This window comes from Nomascus leucogenys, chromosome 9 (genome assembly GCF_006542625.1).
Source record: "Nomascus leucogenys isolate Asia chromosome 9, Asia_NLE_v1, whole genome shotgun sequence".
Lineage (NCBI taxonomy): Eukaryota > Metazoa > Chordata > Mammalia > Primates > Hylobatidae > Nomascus > Nomascus leucogenys.
This window is the reverse complement of record NC_044389.1, coordinates 17309643-17329111: the sequence shown is the minus strand read 5'-3', so window position 1 is coordinate 17329111 and position 19469 is coordinate 17309643. Positions and strand designations below refer to the sequence as shown.

Sequence of the window (19469 nt, the reverse complement as noted above, 5' to 3'; positions counted from 1 at the left end):
TGCTAATACATAGCCTCATCTCCAACCTTGCATTCCTAAGTTCCACTCTGCATTCCACAAATGGGATTAATCACCTACTGAAAGCTCTATAATAATTCCTGTCACCTGAGGATATTGTTAAAACTTCTCAGTTTGTAAGAGAGGGCCTTCATTATCAGCGTCACATTTATCTTCCAGAAAGATTTCTAGCACCCCTCTACCTTACATCTTGCTTTTCAGCCAGGAAGAACAACTTTTACTTTCTGAAATGTACTAGATTCTCAATGTTGGGCCACATTGCTATTTTTTTTTCTAAAAGACTCATCATCTTCCTTTCCCACCTAACTCAAACATATCCCTCTTAACTTAGACATTACTTTTTTTGGGGGAGTCTTCCATGATTACCCTAATAATAGGGTAGGCATTCTTCCTCCCTGCTTCCATAGGAAGTAGGAAACTATTGCACTTACTCATTGCAATGTGGCTATAGTATGATCAAAATAATTAAACAATACTGTGTGGATTCAAATTTTTCTCAGCTACTCACAAGCTGAATGATCTCAAACAAGTTATTTATTGTGCCTTATTGTGCTTTCTTTGTCTCTAAAATAGAGGTAATAATTATACATGCTTCATATTATTACAATGATTGAGGAAGCTAATGTATATGATATACTTACATATATGTAACCTAGTATAACGCATGATACATAATAAGTGCTGTGTACATGCTCAGTCAAATAATGGTCATTTGAAAATATTTCTTGAGTAAATGAAGAGGGAAGTGTTTATTTTCAATACATTCAAAGATACTGTTTTGGTTATTTCCATTACAGAGGCATAATCAGTTTACTATTCAGAAAAATGGAAGAGTACATTTTAATTGCTCCTCCAGTGATACTATGGAAAACAATCTTTTAGAAAAATAAAGAAGCTGTGATTAATGACTAAAGAATCACACACTCTCAAAGTGAAACAATGTCCCAAGAAATGCAGTAGAATAAGCCTTTTGTTTTCTGATTTTTTTTCTTAACTTTGCTTGTGTGTTGTAGAAAGTTAACCCAAATTTAAGAAATTGAAATTTTGAAGTATTAATAATGTACTTCTCTCCCAAAATTGTTTTAATGTAATGATTTTTGCAATATGGATGAATTATATATGCATCTAGAGGCTAAAAACCATAAAAACAAGCTTATTAGTAGACTTTTGTTGTTCATTTTGTACAGCATAAAGCAGCAATCAAAAAGTTTTTCAAACAAATTATCTTACGCATTTTGACTAAATCCAGATTTATCTTCTTAAAACGAAGACCTTTGTTGTAGTTGCATTTGTTCCTCATATGCAGTAGAATGACCCAGCCTCTTTGGCTTAGAGGTTGTGTCTCCTTTTTATGACACTTGGAGCGGCATCTCATGCTCATCACTTCAGTTGGATAAGGAATGCTGTCCAGTCACAAAGACTCATGAGATCATGTCCAATGAAGGCATTTAACAATAAATTCACAACTAGTGAGTGAGAATTTTATAAAGCAGTTTCAAGTATTAAGTAGATAGGTAGGTAAGCTTTATTATATTTTTTAAATGTGAAATTTTACAATTGTGAAAATTTACAATTTTACAATTTTACAATGTCAGGATGGATAATATTGCCTTTTTAGTAATGGTAGCCTTCACTATCTGCATTATGACTGTACAATAATAACATATAATAATATATATAGCAAATATATTTTATACATATAACATAATATATAACATATATAATAACATATAATTATAACATAATAACTGGGGCTATGATTGCAAACATTTATAAGATGTGGTATGAAAATGTCCCAATCACAAAAACACTCAATTTAAAAACGAAAGAAAATGAATCTATGCTATGCTTTGCTTCATCTTTCCCTGAACTAGTTACGAACAAACCTTTTAAAAATAAGCTTTCTGCCAGGCGCGGTGGCTCACACCTGTAATCCCAGCACTTTGGGAGGCCGAAGCGGGTGGATCATGAGGTCAGGAAATCGAGACCATCCTGGCTAATGCAGTGAAACCCTGTCTCTACTAAAAATACAAAAAACTGGCCGGGCGTAGTGGCGGGCGCCTGTAGTCCCAGCTACTCGGGAGGCTGAGGCAGGAGAACGGTGTGAATCCGGGAGGCGGAGCTTGCAGTGAGCCGAGATCGTGCCACTGCACTCCAGCCTGGGCGACAAAGCAAGACTCCGTCTCAAAAAAAAAAAAAAAAGCTTTCAATTTGGGAATAATTTTAGATTTACAGAAAAGTTGCAAAGATAGTAAGGAAAGTCCCCATTTGCTCTTCATTTGGCTTCCTCTAATATTAACATTTGCCAAGGGTACATTTGTTAAAACTAAGAAGTAATCATGGGTACAATGCTATTAACCAAATTACAGCCTTCATTTGAATTTTGCCCATTTTTCCAATATTGTTCTTTTCCTGCTACAGCATCCAATCTAGGACCTCATGTTGCATTTATTTCTTGTGTACCTTTAGTCCCCTAGGATTTGTGACGGTTTTCTGTCTTTTTTCTTTTGGAGACTGCTCATTGCCTCTGTTAGTTTCATGATCCTCTGAGATGTTATTGACAGTAAAATAGCATGTGAATTTCACCTAAATAAAAAGTTTATTTGATCCAAAGCCCTGATTTTAAGAATTTGGAAGAAAAAAATGACTGTATTTTTCTCAGTTCTAAACATTTTACTAGAATAGTAATTGTATTCTTTCAACATGGAATTAATGTTGATAAGAAGCAAATATCTAAATTTAAAAGAAAATATAGTTTTGTTGAGGGAGGTAATAGACAATAAAATGTATCTATTATAGAAAAAATTCCCAAAACTTTCTCATTAAATGTGCTTTATCTTTGCTTCATTACTAATATTTAGGTTTTGTTTTAAAAAGCATATGCCAATGATAATATCTCATTAATAGTAAGAATCCATCTAATTTTAGCTTGATCTTCCCTTTGACTAGGCCTGATTGGATTAAATTATCATAAAGAGACAAAATAATGCAAAAAGTGATAAATCTATAAGGCTTCCCTAAGATTTCCCATAGAATGATCAACCCAAATGTGCTCTTTATTTTATGGCATGAAATGACATACTGTGTCAAGAACTGAATTTCATCATACATGAGACATGACTATTTTTATATCTCTATAAATTGGGTATGAATTATAAAAGTATGCTGGTAAATTGATCACTTGAAAACATAAAGTCAATTTTCCCTGGAAGAGTTTCTCACTATAAAAGAAAGGCAACCATCTTTTTCCTTAATATCTAGCTTTATCAGGTCAGGGGCTATATTCTCGGAATGGATAAGTAATTTCTGTTGTATCTGCTAATTTCATTTAAAAAGATAACTAGAGAATATTGGAAGCATTATTGTAGAACTGTGTCAAAGACCGAAATACCATTCCTACCTTAGACTGTACCTCAAGATCAAAGCTCTGGATGCTATCTGGAATTAAAATGTTTACATTAAGATTAAAACTCAGTAAAATAAATGTTTGAAAGGAAAACCAGACCAATAATGAATAATTTTACTTAGACCTACTCTCCAAATGTGCTAAAAGACTTGTAAAAGTTGTTGTTGTTTTAGTAACTAAGTCAAGCCAGTTTTATTTAATTCAATACATGGAGTATTAATGTGCTGTATGAATGCCCAAGGTAGTACTGGACACCAGAAGGTCTTTAGGAACCATGCTTCTGAGTTTCAAAATGGTGACTAGTTTAGCATAGATTCAACATAAGCATTAGGTGTTCCTTTGACATTTGGGAATCAGCCAATCAACAGGAGGAAAAGTAAATTGAATACGAACTTGAAAGAGACCATGTCTTTTTTTCATACAACTGTGAAAAACTTTCTTTGTACAACTGTTAAACTTAAGAAACAGATGGTAGATCTGTATCAGTCAGTGAGGGGTTTCTGAAGTACTTTTCTGGATGAATGCCAAGAAACTGAGTTTCTGAGACTTGCATGGCTCTGGGTTTGTTCTGAGCTGTTTAGTGAAGTGAGGGCTGGCGTTCAGAACCCCGGGCAGGGAGAATAGTCATTCCCATTGCCTTGCACAGAGATAGAATCACAGGTGACAGGTCACTGGAAAAATCACTTCTTGAGAGTGGGTATCTTTATTTTGAGTTGGTATCTTTTTGAGAGTTAGTCACTCATAAGCCTTGCTTTTGATAACATTTCTTTAAATTCCTCCAAGGAACAAGGGGAAGTGCAAAAAGAATACGATAAAATACAGCATTGAATGAGATAAGCATATTCAACCTAAGGGGCACACTAAATACGGTAATCTGGGAACATAACTCAGATTTCTTTTCTTCTTTGCTCAGTATAAGTTGCATAATCATAGAAGATTTATGTAGAAGTCAGAAATCAAGGTCAAGAGGGTAGGCATATTTAGATTCTTACCTATTCATAATTAACAATAAAATAAGATTTTGTGTCCCGATTCAAAGAATGGATGGCTCAGCCCTCATAACCTCTTAAATTAGTTTTATTCTATAACTGGATTTCTGAATCTCTTTTGAAAATTACTACCATTGATGTCACTGAGTGAAAAAGGCAGAAGGATAGACTGGTGTTAACCGTAATGAACATTTACCCAACATTACCCGTGGGCCTGCTATCCATTTTAAATTCTAAAAGCACTTTACAGCTTGCTAATACATAACCTCATCTCCAACCTTGCATTCCTAAGTTCCACTCTGCATTCCACAAATGGGATTAATCACCTACTGAAAGCTCTATAATAATTCCTGTCACCTGAGGATAATGTTAAAACTTCTCAGTTTGTAAGAGAGGGCCTTCATTATCAGCGTCACATTTACTTTCCAGAAACATTTCTAGCACCCCTCTACCTTACATCTTGCTTTTCAGCCAGGAAGAACAACTTTTACTTTCTGAAATGTACTAGATTCTCAATATTGGGCCACATTGCTATTTTTTTTTTGTAAAAGACTCATCATCTTCCTTTCCTACCTAACTCAAACATATCCTTCTTAACTTAGACGTTACTTATTTTGGGGGAGTCTTCCATGATTACCCTAAGAATAGGGTAAGCATTCTTCCTCCCTGCTTCCATGGAAAGTAGAAAACTATTGCACTTACACATTGTAATGTGGCTATAGTATGATCAAAATTATTAAATCTAAACAATAGTGTGTGGATTCAAATTTTCCTCAGCTACTCACAAGCTGCTATCCATTTTACAAAGCCTCTTGCATGTATTACTTTGTCTAATCCTCATATCAACCATATATAAACTAGATTTTATGATTATGGCTCTAAAAACAAGGAGACTAAACCTCACAAATATCTTTTACCCTGTACAAGACCTTAGTTGGCTGAGCTAGGATTCAAAACTAGATCATTCCGAGGACAATATAAAGTCCAGCTTTTTTTTTTTCACATAGGGATGTATATTTCCAGGTACAGTTTACATTTTGTTCTTTATTGCATGAACATAAATATAGATACAAATGAAAACTCAAAAGCACATGAAAATGCCAAGAGGAAATGCAATACCATCTTATGAAATGAGAAATTACACATATCTTACAGTGAGTTTCAAAATTATATTGCTCAGAGTATTTTTACTGTGGAACCATAGGCACAAACTATAGCAAGAGTAAATCCAAAAATGTGTATTGTCCTTCTATAAACTAACTACTGTGTAGGATACAAGGGATGCTGATTTCACCAGTGCCTTTAAGAAGGACAAATCAAATTAAAAAGTCAAAATGACTGAAGGTGATAATCCAGATGGTGGTAACAATAACAGTAATTACTACCATTTATAGAACTTTTTGATGTTGTTCAGTCAACGTTTCTATTTTTATTCAATTGTAAGCAAACAGCAGAATTAACCCAACATTAGCAACTCCAGATCAGCTTTTCTTACCCCCATGAAGAGCTATCAATTTAACAACCACAGTTCTAAGGATTCCTAATAAGCTGTCAATGAGCACTGCTGCCGGTCTAGATGGCCGTGCCCCAACAAAAGCAAAGCCACTCTCCCTAATGCTTTTTCCAGGATTGCTTTTTAAAGGGACCAGAGCAAGATACTGACGCCTATTGAGGCATCTGCGATGCACCGTGTTGGGGTTTAGCCTCCATGCCAGCCAGCCTCTGGTTGTCTAGGTGAGCGACAGCACCATAAAAACACGCTGCGTGCAATTCTGGTATCAGGATCACAAAGGCAGAGAGGCGACCAATCCTTTTTCTTTTTTTTTTTTGTAACCTCCCTTAAAGATTATTTAATGCTTTGCTCTATTACTGTAGGCCTGGTCTTCCCCCCCCCCCAATTTTTTCTTCTTTAAACTTTAGATTGCTATTTTCATATTAATTTGATGACCCCATCACAGTACCAGAATATTCCTGAAAATAGAGTTCCAATTTGATCAAAACATAAACCAGAGTGAGTGAGTGACTAGAATTATAAAGGCCAGGCAGCAGGAAAAGTTACCCTAAACCATCTGACTGCTCAGGTCTTGCCTGTGCAAAGGGGAGCCGGAAGAGGAGAAATCTATTATACATGCAACACTGAACTGGAGAACACGGCTTGGGGCCTGTGGGACAGTTCAGGTCCCTGAGCTGCCCCCTACTTCCCAAACAGCTGCTCGTGCAGTTTGGGCACATAGTCGTCCCACTCAGCCTGGTAACGCTTTCTGGCCACTGAAGCCACGAGCACGAGCTCGTACTTTTTTTTTTTTTTTTTTTTTTTTTTTTTTTTTTTTTTTTTTTTTTGAGACGGAGTCTCGCCTTGTCGCCAGGCTGGAGTGCAGTGGCCTGATCTCGCCTCACTGCAACCTCTGCCTCCCGGGTTCAAGCAATTCTCCTGCCTCAGCCTCCCGAGTAGCTGGGACTACAAGTTGTGCCACCACGCCCAGCTATTTTTAGTAGAGACGGGGTTTTACCATGTTGGCCAGCATGGTCTTGATTTCCCGACCTCGTGATCCATCTGCCCCAGTGATCCACCCGCCCCAGCCTCCCAAAGTGCTGAGATTACAGGAGTGAGCCACCTTGCCCGGCCAAGCTCGAACTTTTGACAGAAGGATGCCATTTTGAATTTGCCACTGTGGCTTCCAGATCTATTGCTGAGGAAGGGCTCATCACACTTCAGCAGCCTGTCCTGTTTGTAAACCAGCCAGACATAGCGGTAGAGGCCTGTGCCCTCCGGAGGCCCAAGGACTGTGCCACAGCTAACGTCATTGCCCTTGATGTTAACCACCAGGAAATGACGCCATTCCCTGTATTGGGGCTTCTTCCTGCCGGGAGCATCCGGGTCTGTTAGGAGTTTCCTTGAATCCAGATCATCCCATGAAATGCCGGTGTGTCTGTTAACCTAGGTGGGCGTCAGCACTTTGCCCAGCTCGTCCACTGCCGCCCTGGCGTAGGTGACATACAGCGAGTGCTGCGGCTGCGCATCCACTTCCTGCAGGCTCAAGGGCCTGGATCGCTTGCTGAGGTCCCTGGCGTGGCTGCGCAAGAGCGGAGCGCGCAGCTGGGAGTGCCACTAGGCAAGGGGCAGGCGCCCCGGCGACTCGGCAGCCTCTGAAAACTAGCCAGGGAAGCTGGGGCTCATTTATAGGATGTTAAAAATATTATTAAAGGCTTCACAAACTGTCTTGTTTAATAGCCACAACATTGGGAGGCCGAGGCAGGCGGATTACCTAAGGACGGGAGTTCGAAACCAGCCTGGACAACATGGTGAAGCCCCGTCTCTACTAAAAATACAAATATTAGCCGGGTGTGGTGGTGCATGCTTGTAATCCCATATACTCAGGAGACTGAGGCAGGAGAACCGTGTGAACCTGGGAGGCGGAGGTTGCAGTGAGCTGAGATAGTGCCACTGCACTCCAGCCTGCGCCACAGAACAAAACTCTCTCAGAAAAAAAAAAAAAAAAAAAAAAAAAAAAAAAAAAAAAAAATATATATATATATATATACACACAACAATCTCCTTTTAACTGAAGAGGAATGATGTAAAGTTATATAAAGTTCAGAGGAATTGATGTAAAGTGAATAGTAAAGAGTTTGGAATCTCCTACTAAAATATTTTAACGGGAAAGAGACACATCAGTGCATTTTACAAGCAGATCAATGTGGCAGTATCTAGCATGCATGGGGAAGGGATGGAGGAAGTTGTCAGTTTAGAAATTGAGTATAAACATCATTGAAATAGGACATGATAAGTACCTGGACCAGGGTAAAGGCAATGGAAAGGAAAAGGAAGCCACAGACCACAGATAGGAGGAATTCAAGGACTGTGTACCGAAATTCAGGAGAATGATGTGAAATGGATGCTCTGAATCCTCTATTCCCAGGAGGCAGCATTATGGAGTTAGGAAAAAATGCAGGAGCTTTGGATTCTAGTAGACCTGGGATTGAGTTTTTACACTGTTACTCTATATTGGAAGCAATATATTTAAACCAGCTGTGTCTTCCTTTTGTCCTTTATAAAACAAGAATAATAATGCTTATCACATAGAGATATTATGAGGATTGTGTAAGACAATGTATCGAATAATAGATATTCGGTAAATGTTCCTTGTTTACTAAAGATAGAGAAACCATTTCCTGATGTACAAAGGGATGAAGAGCTGGCCCAATATGAATTTTCCCAAAGAAGTTAAATGAAAAGGATCTCATGATCCTTTTCAGGATTTATTATTTATGAATGTTAATATATTATTTTAATATTTTCTATCTTATGAAATAATTATTTAGTCAAAACATAAGACAATTGATAGGAATACACAGCATGGAAAATGGTTACCAACTAGAGCTGCAGGGTATCAGGGAATGTGACAAGGCAGCAAAATGTTTCTACACATGTCTGTTTTTTCAGGCATTATCTTTCATGAGACTATCAGGTGTGTATTTAGGAAGCCATTCAACTTAGTTCAGTGCATTTGCTTGCAAAGGGTGCAATGTGATGTTTCCTACTGGTAGGGTTGTATTTCATATGTGATGATAATGTCGCTGAACAAATAGGAAATATCCTTGCCTAGACTATATTTTATCATTTCATTATCTGGTGGTAAAGGAATGTGAGTTCTATTTACAAATAAACACTTTGTCTTACTTTTTTCTTTGTGATCTATTTTCTCCAAGTTGCACAATGTAATGAATTAACAAAGTTTAATTGCTGGCCAAATCAACGGTGACTTTTTATGTTTTTAAATATAAGATTAGGTTTAACTTATTTTTGTCATTAAAATATCATTTGTGAGTGCTTTTCAAAATGAAGTGCTTCTGAAATAAATCACATAATAAAACTAACTTTACTTTTGAAATGCATTTTTATTGAAGCAAACACAAATCAATCTGAAATTCAGCATTTTGTAGCAGTTAAATGTATAGTCAGGCAGCTTCAACGTCAACTAGAGAAGTTGTGGTTTTAACCCCGAGATAGGGCTGATTATGCTGGTGCTATGGCAACCTATTGCACCATTTGGTAGCGCCTGTGTGCTTAACCGCATGAGCTGCGCCTCTTCCTTTCCTATAAAGACTCAGAATAAGAAAAACAGAAGTACACTGAAGAGAAGAAACCACAAGAGCAGTAAAGACACTGCTGTTAGCTTTTAGCTGTGCAAACAGCAGTCTTACGAGAACAACACATTGAAAACCTCTTCTGTTTGAAAGTGTAGCTTTTCCCATTATGCCTGGGTTCCTTTAATGATTTTGAAAGTAAACCAAGTGTTTCTGTTCAGAGTTTTCATTAAAGGGAAATAAGAAGAAATAAGCAGTGCATTTATCAGCCTTTGCTTTTATTATCCTCAGCTTTAGGAGTGGGATGCTTTTGTGCAGCCTCAGCGGACACATTTTATTCTGTTTGTGAGATGGGAGATAAGTTTCTTATTAGGTGGACTCCCTATAATCTAGCATTTATTTTCTGCTAATTTTTTATCATATTGTAGTTAGTTCAAAAAAATAGTGTAATTTTAATTTATCTCCTGGCTCATTTAGAAAGGGTTGTGGTTGGTGCAGTAAACACATTTCTACATAACTATATTAAATTCACAGACACTCACTGTCCTAGCACTGTTTATTTTCTATGGGGAGCTTCAACCTATTCTTTCCCTCACCCCACTTCTTTTACAAGGTATAGGTTGATCAGCAAAGGCTTTTGTTTGTTTTGCTTTGTTTCAAAGCACAGACATAATAAAACTATAACTTTTTTAGCATGTTCTACTATTTTTCCTTCGTTAAAGATTTGGGTAAAAATACCGAAGGACAGACAAGTTCATGCTACCATTTTTGTTAGGCATAGGCCTGTTCACTTTTCTTCCCTGTTTTTCTGAAAAATAAGAATCTACCCCTTTTGTAGTCATTGTCCAGCAATTTACACTTTTTAACAATAAATTTTAATGTGTGGTACTCTGAATCCCATACATAATATTTACTCATTTTTGAGTCCCTAATAGCTCTTTAGCACAAATACTGGATTTAGCATTAAATATTTTTTCCTTATGTTGCAATGCAGTTGAACAAGCATGGGGGTTTTTAGAGTCAGACAGATCTGCATTTAAATCTAGACTCATTTTGCTACAAGCTCTTTATTTAGCCTTGCATACATGTTTTCATGATTTTGAGCTTTCATCTGTGAAAAGAAGAGAATACCATCTACTTTGTAGGATTTCTATAATGATTAGATAAAATAATACGTAACAGTATTTAGGACAGTGCATAGTAGCTGTTTATTAAATAATAAACACTGTTAATAGCACTAAATGCACTAATAAAAGATTTCACCACTTATGCAAACATCTTTTGATGATTCTTTGTTCTTTAATGATGATCGTAGCCTATCCTAGAGGAAGCAAAGAGCTACAAAAACATATACTTACTAAGGGATTAATATAATTAAATGGTTTTTGCTGTCTGAAGTATATTGCGTAAATCAGGTATATACCCCTGGATTTAGGTAAATGAAAACGGACATTTTCATAAGAAGCAAAAAGATAATTAATATGGGAATAAACCTATTCTGGAAAATGTTTTAAAAAGAGAATATGGGTAAGGAAGCATCTTTCTCAGTTGTTCTTAACCTTTGTTTCCATCATAATCACCATCAGAGCTTTAAGAAAATATCAGTGCACAGATCACATTACCCCACAAACCTACTAAACCAGATTTTCCAGCGTTGGAGCCCAGAAATATGCACCTTTAATCTAATTCCCAGTCAGGATTAATACAAATAAAGGATTGATATTTTATCTTCCTCAGGATAATAATACTGGTTACACACACACAAATATACATAACTGATAACAAGCTAGAATTTTGTAAACCATGTTCTCAGAAACATTGCAGTTACATTGTGCAAATGTCCTATAGTATGTCCATGGGAAAAAGAAAATGGGTTTGTGGCAAATACTTTTAGGAGATCTTGAGCTAAATGAAGTAAAATTAAGTTTCTCTATGCTTTTAATATATTAACACACTTTATAAATATCTCCAAAGGGCATGTAGCATGAATTACTTCTGAAACAAATTTGACTATGGGACATTTAAAGGCACACAAATCTAAATCAAAGACTTCAATTTGGCCATCATTGCACAGGAAGCGATACAATTTTCCCCCTAACTTGTAGATAAATAGTTTGAGACAGAAAAAAAGCAGTGTAACTGATTGTTCTTAAATGGTTATCTAGCAGCCTTTATTAATTTTTTGTTATTAATTGTTTCATTAATCAACATGCCTGAAATATATAACATGATGTTTTAAGCGAAATATAAAATACCTACAAATGCATTCCTAGTTTTAGAGGTGTGTGTTTGCAAAGTCATATGTATTCACAAGCAAAAAACATTATTTTAAATATTGGACACCATAATTCATTGGGAGACAGCTAGATATGGTTGCTATCTTTAAAAATTTTTAATTATTTGATTGTATTCCTCTCATGGCCCCCAAAATTTGCCTTCTTTATCCTCAATACTGCTTTACATACTGATATTTTTCTTTATTATTTGCATTATTATTTAAAATGTGTGTATATAATTTGGAAGTTTAAATAGTACCGTAAGGCCTAGAGTAAATAAGAGCAGTCTTTTGCTCCCACGACTCTCCCCTCCCTTGATATTTTGTGATTTTTAAATGTTACCTTTTATTGTAGTGCTGTTTCTTTAAAAAAAAAAAAAAGATTTTTGCCAGTATCTATTGACTTCTTCTCTTGATCTTGAGATGTTGCTTTTTATAACCTCTTGCTCTGTGTTCAGAGGTGTGATGTTTTCTCATTTCTGAAAATATGAATTGTAGTTGGTTATCCTCATTTTTGCTCCTTGCATTGCCTCATTCTTCCAAGTCCCTCTTTTGTTTATTTGAGCTCTATCTTTATTTCTTATTAGAGGCTTTGGTCTAGTGTTTCTTGGATGTCCATTTGTATTTAATAAAAGGCCTCAATAAAGGGATGTTGAGATTCTCTGGACATTGGTGGAGCTCAAATTCATGTGCCTTGACTAGATTGAATGAAATCAGGAAGGCACTAAACTCACTGAGTCTTAGTTTCCTTATATATCAAATGAACTGCATGTCAATAATCACTAAAATCCTTTGCTTCTGTCTGAATAGAAATCTTTGGAATTATTTTCTGATGGTAAGCAGAAAGTGCTTTACTCATGAGATTCCAAAAATAATATTAATATACCCAATATTTTAACATAAAGTCTACATAAAGAATAAGAAAATTATTAAATAGACACTACTTCAAATCTAGCACTTTCTTCGTGTGTGCCTGTGAGCAATTTACTAAACTCTTTTAGGTCCCAGTTTCATTCCGTATAAAAAAGGATAAATAATGCTAACTCATTGGCTTACTGGGATGCTTAAAGAAAAAAAATATGTATATATTATATAAAGAGGTGTGCATAGTGTCTGCTACATAACATTTCAGTAAACTGTTGCTATCATTATTATATTTACTGATAAGCAAATATAATAATGGAGGGTAGAAAAGACTGTTTCCTGTGGTTCTCTGAAATCATAATACCTGGTTTGTCGCTGCCCAGAGTGCTTACTCCATAAATACTTAATAATTTAATATGATTTGTTAGATTTATTGTCTGCGGACCATATAGCAGATTTCCAGCATAAAGTGCAATTCTCTTATTTTTATTGTGTACTTTATTATTATCATGCATTGCTAAGAAAGGAAAGCTATACATATCTGTTTTAGCTGACCCTTATTTTTTGTCTTGATTTGCTTTTTTCCACTTTCGTACAGGCTTTATGTTTATGGAGGTCAAGTATGCATTCTCAACCTTCAAAACATGCTATTATTCATTTTAGGGCAGATGCTGAGAATAAGTATTTATTTCATCTATTCTATTTTACCCTTCTGCCCTTGTACTTTTCCCAGATTTGCAGAACTAGACAGGTTTAAATTCCCTAGGAAATAGCATCCCACTTTTTTTTTTTTTTTTTTTTTTTAGCGGGGAGGGAGAACGGATGGTATTTAAAGCCCAAGTATGTCTTTTGAAATGCCGTTTTCACTGAAATTGATTCCTAGTTTTTGCTGAAATCTCTGATCAGGGACTTAGGGGTGTGACTTCAAGGTAACTTTGATTTGTGATCATTTAAACATTTTGAGTTGCAAAAGAAACATATGGGGAAAGGTAAATTCAGTAACAATACATGTGTTAGAATAACACAGCTTTGAAGATCAAGTGTTCTGTTATCTACATTTTCATCTGTTTAATGTATCTAGTCAATTCCACTGGTGATTCACAACAGGATTATAATGGGAAAAAGAGCTCTTAGATAATTTACAGATTTTTAGTGCTATGGTGCCACCTACTGAAATATTACTAAATACTCCTTTGACTAAATAATGAAAACACGACATTTAAGTTTTTTAAAATGTAGAAAATTTCATCCCTAGAAGATAAAAGTCAAAGTGTAGAATGTAGTAACTGTAATATGTGGAACACTAGATATATTACTGTGTTTTATTTTATATTTATTTGATGTGTTTATAGAATTTGAGAGAAAGCTCAATGCAGTTCTTACTTTGAGAAATAGTGATGCTTTCTCTTTATTGTCACACACCTACACATGTGCCCTCTTAATTTCTATTGCTATTTCACATATTTTGCTTTACCTATTTTCCACACTTTCCCAGTATTGTTCATAAAGAATGTTTACATATATTGTAGTGTAATTTGTATTAAACAATCTCCAAATACTAAATATTTATTGTGCACTGGTTATTAAGTACTTTATGCAAAAATTTTATTTGCTTTTCCCAGATCTATTTGACTCCACTAAGAATACATTGTTGCTTTTAAGTAATACAGGAACTAGGGTAGAGTACAAGGCTGTCTACATACATAAAACAACTTAGATAACTACATCAGTTCATTTGTTTTGCATCGGACAAGCACAATAATATTTAACCATATACTCCAATCTAAATGGATAGGTCATGAAGTAGTTAAATATGTTATATAACCAATCTTTTGTTGTTGTTGTTGTTGTTTTTGAGTCAGGGTCTCACTCTGTCACCCAGGCTGGTGTACAGTGGCACCATCACATCTCATTACAGCCTCAACACCCACTCCTGGGCTTAGCCTCCCAAGTAGCTGGGACTATAGGTGCACACCACCCCACCCAGCTAAGGTTTGTATTTTAAGTAGAGACAAGGTTTTGCATGTTGCCCAGACTGGATTGCTTGGCTCAAGCAATCCACCTGCCTCTCCCTCCCAAAGTTCTGGGATTACAGGTGTGCACCACTGCGCCTGGCCACAACCAATCTCACCGGGTCTTTTTTTTCTATCAGTGAAGATTCAGCACAGTAGCTTCTATGTATGATTTTGGTAATGTTTAATAATGTTTGCACATATGAAGTGCAACAGACAATTGAAGTCATTGCTCATGTAATTTAGGAAGAATTAAAATATGATAGAGAATTAATAAATTATTGCAGATATTTGGTTGTATAGTTTTCTCTAAATAGTTAAGTACCTTCACCTACTCCCTACCTTATTTAATATATAAAGGCATTCTCCACCAAAGTATTTGTTAGTGTACTGCTAATGTTGATGTAAAAATCATTAGATGACTGGGGGCGGTGGGGTGCAGGGAATGTCCTTTAGTTGCTAAGTAGGTGTTTTAACTAAGCTATTTTATATAGGTCACATTTACTGTGTTCCTACTTTAAGACTGGTAAAATTTTTAATATTAAAAAGATTGAAAAATAGATTTATATAATCTAGTGCACATGGCTTGTTCAAATTGATATGTTGTTTCAAGTTGCATCACTCTAGTTCCCACCTTATTTCCTTAAGGGCATTGGCTTAAATGTTGAAGTAGTTTTTAATTTTAAATTTTAATTTTTAAATAGATTCTATGTGCTTTTTTCAGGGACGAAAACGTTTTTATGTCATTTATCATGTTGACTAAAAGTGTTACCAAAACTAAAAATCTGTTTATAGGGATTTTATGACCATGAGAACAAGCAAGTTGAGTCTTACACTAAGTCTAAACAGTGATGCTGAAGTCTTGGAATTTTCTTTTAAAAAGATAAAATGGTGTGGGATGTGCGTGTGTGTGTGTGTGCGCGCGCGCGCAAGCATGTATTTGAAATAGTATATAAAAATGAAATAAAACATAGATTACAATGTTTTAATGTGGCCTAAAAATCACTCAGTGGAGGAATTTAGAATCATATCCAGTGATAAATCGGTGTACAAGCAAACACATATTCAATTCAAGAGGCTTTTATGGGAAGTAAGCATAAACATAGAAGAAACGAAAATGTTAGATCTTTAGATATTATGGTGTTTTCCAAGGATATTAAATTTTGCTGCATTAAAGATGAAAAGATTTGAGGAAATTTTGAATATGAAGCGATGATGAGATCAGAAAAAAAAAATATATGTATGCCCATTATTCTGTCCTCTAGCTCCAGAAACCTCTTAACATCTAAACAAAAAGTCTGTAAATTTTAATAATTGTGCTTAATATTAGTGTAGTTTGGTTGACTTTCCTGTCAAAATAATATTCTGTAATAAATTAACTTGACACATCTCTAAATTTTCTCTAATATTTGTTTGTACCATTATAGAGCATTCACTCAGCACATTATGATTTAATCTGCATATCTATTTTTAGGTTCAAGGTTATTTTAGCATTTGTAGCACTACTAGTAATTTACTTGCAGCCAAATGATGATTAAGATCAATTTTTACTTAACTTATGAGTTTTTAATAAACATCTTCTCTAAAAGAATTTTCATGCTTGAAATTTCATATGAAGAGGAAAGGACATAAGGACAAGTTGATGGGAAAAGACGGACGCCTGATGTGTGAGAGCATGGCCTGTAAAGTCAGACAGGCTCAGGTTCAAGTCTGGCTCACATATACTAGACTGGCCTTGTGAACTTGGCCAAGACACTTGACTTTTCTAAGCTTCTTAGGGTTTTTGCGATGTTTAAGAAAGGAAACATAAGCAAAAGACTTAGTATAGTGCCTGGCACCCAGTAAACACTCAATAAATGTTAACAATTAATAACAATAAAATATCATTTCTAAATTATTCTTTAAAAAAGTAAATCATTAGAAACAGTCTTCTCCATTTTGGTAATTTGCCTCTTGTCCTTCTTTTCAGAAGTTAGATTAAAATACTGTACATCATGTATTTCTTTTAAAAAACTTATTGCTTTTGGACCACTTGGAAGTTTATTAATCTCTCTGAGACATGGAACATGTACGTAGTCTGATGAATAGTGTACTGGTTGGAAACAGTTCTAGTATATTTACTCAGGCATTCACAGTTCTTTTGTTAAAAAAGAAATAGCTTCACATAGTGTCCCAGCATTTTTCTTCTCATTTCTGTGGTAAGCAGATGATGAATTATAATTTTCTTTTATGAAACACTCTGTATAGTTGGTGCTACACATTTTGGTGACAACAAGGTATTAAATCAGAGCAATAGAATATAGTGGTCTGTGGAATTAGTGGTGCAGGTAACATTAAGATTCCTCTTTTCTCTGTCATCAAATTTACTTTCTGATTTCTCCTCTGTATTAACTGATCCAATGGCTTCCATCATTCTGAGGAAAAAGTTCAAGCTCCTTTTCAAGGCCTATAATGCTTGCTCCTTGGCTCTTCTCCTAAAGCTGTTATCATCAGATCTGTTTGATTTCTCCTTTGCACTTACTCATGCTTAAAAGAATCCAACAATTACTTATCAATCACTTCTTCTACACAAGACTCTTTGCTACAGCTGCTTCTCTTTCTTCTCCTCCTCTTTCTCATCTTATTATGTGATTCATGCTGATGTTGATGGGAGAAAGTTTGATTATTAGTCTTAATCAGGTGTATCCATGACTAAAATGTCTTTGCAGATGGCTAGATACATGTGTTTTATGGGTTATAAGCTTATCCAGGGCAAGGATCATGCTTTTATCATGTTTGAATCTAGTCTCCAACAGCATACCAGCACAACAATGTATGTTTCTTGAACCTAAGTGAACTAAATTTACTTCTTTCAAGTTCCAAGGAATGAGGTGCTTGCATGAGAAGGGGCATATCAACCTAATTTTAGATATGTAAGAGCTCACGTATTTCTCAGATAAAGAAGAGATATGTGTTGTATAAAGTATGTTCACACACTCAAAAGCAACTTGAATATTTTAAATTTGGTGATATGTTTTGTTCTTCACAAACAATGAAGGACACTTTTCCTTTCACTTCAAACATGAGAGCTATTAGTTATTTCTATACTAATATTTTTTTTCTTATTACCTCTTTTGCAAATCAACACAATTCTAAGACTTTAATTTACAAGAAAATAAGAACAAATAAGGAGAGCGGAATGCTGTTAAAGGGAACATAAACATAACAATAATTTACATGAAATAGAAAGATAAAAGCTAACTAGATAAGAAAAGGGACAAAAGTACAAACAATATCAATTAAAAACAATATTTAAGTATGAATTATTAAGAAAAAGAGAAATATAATGAGAAAATAAGAAAGTCATTATGTTAATAATTATGTATCACCCATCAATGATATAAAAATATATATATAACAAAAATACATTTTACTTCAAGGAATAAGCCAGGGAATGTCATTGAAGAATACTGGGTGATGCTCCTTGGATGGCAACTCTGAAGGAAGAAAATGTTTTCACATCAGTTTGTGTTCAGAAGATAAAATATAAAGGCAGAAAGTCACCTTAAGTACCAGTTAATTCACTCTTCCATCTGATCTCTTATTCACTTTAACAACCTGAGTTTGCAGTCATTTGGAAAAGAACTTTACAATCTTTTAAATAGGCATTTACTAAGATGAGGGATGAAAACATTGCACTTCACTGTAGACTGAATCTAGTTCCCATCATGCCAAGAAAGCTGCTCTTTTCAACATTTCCACAAACCCAGATGATAAATCCAGTGGACTCATGTTAATCCACCATGTTTATCCTACATGTGAATCCCCATATTATTTGACTTCAACCACTTCCTTCTCGAAACACCCCTACTCTTTTCTTGTTTGCTACAGTTTTCTTCCTACTTGGAAAATTTGATTACCTATGCTGGCTCTCTCCTTAATATTCACTGAACTTCAGGATTCTATCTTGGACACTTCTCTTTTATGTAGTTCGGTGATCTCCTTCACCCCTGTAGCTGCAAAATGTATCTATATGCTGATCTATAGCATCAGCCCAGATGTATATCATGAGCTACAAACCTCTATGTTCAAATGCTATTATACATTTTCACATGAAATCTCAAGCAAATTCCGATTCACCTCTCTCTACTCACTGTTTATTACTTCTCAAGTTCAGTGAAACTACAACTCACTAGCATGTTAAACTATCAATCTAGATATTTTCCTTATTGCTCTTTCTCCTTTATTCTCACTTGCAAGGATTTACAAAGTCTTGGTGATTCTTGTGTGTTTCATCGGTCCTTTTCCCCTAACCTTTCTTTTGGGGTATACTCTTCTTATGTAGGACATCGTCTCTGTCTGATTTGCTTTGGTTTTGGTCTCCTGATTTTCCTGCCCCCACCTTTGCTCTTTAATAATTCATTTTCCATTTCCTGAAAGGTTGATCTAAAATTCAAATGTTTCTCCTTTAGGCCTCCCTTCAAAGACATCCCTCTAATGGATATCTAAAGCCTGTAAGATAAATCCCAGCTTCTTATTCCTCTGGGACCAAGCTAGCTATAAGTATTCCTTTAGGTTGTAGCTTAAATACATCCGAGAAACTTTCTGTATCAACTCCTCTACCAGCCAACCACCAACCCTGGAAATATAAATAAGATGATCCTATTATGTACTCCTTTAGCACATTCTGTCTCATCTGTCATCACACTGTATTGATTGTTTTTGTTTATATCTCACACTAAATTGAGCTCATTGAGGGCAGGGAATTTTTATATGTTGGTCATATTATATCCCTAGCATGTGGCATAATGTCTAGCACAAAATAGGTGCTCAATTAA

General features: G+C 35.4%; 1 protein-coding gene and 1 pseudogene across 1 annotated transcript in view; one reads left to right on the top strand and one right to left on the bottom strand.

Annotated features, from left to right (window-relative positions):
• The window catches only part of PTPRC (protein tyrosine phosphatase receptor type C), a 118659-nt gene that overhangs the window by 33412 nt on the left and 65778 nt on the right, over positions 1-19469 (top strand). The window lies entirely within an intron of this gene.
• LOC105738748 lies at positions 6608-8343 on the bottom strand (annotated as a pseudogene).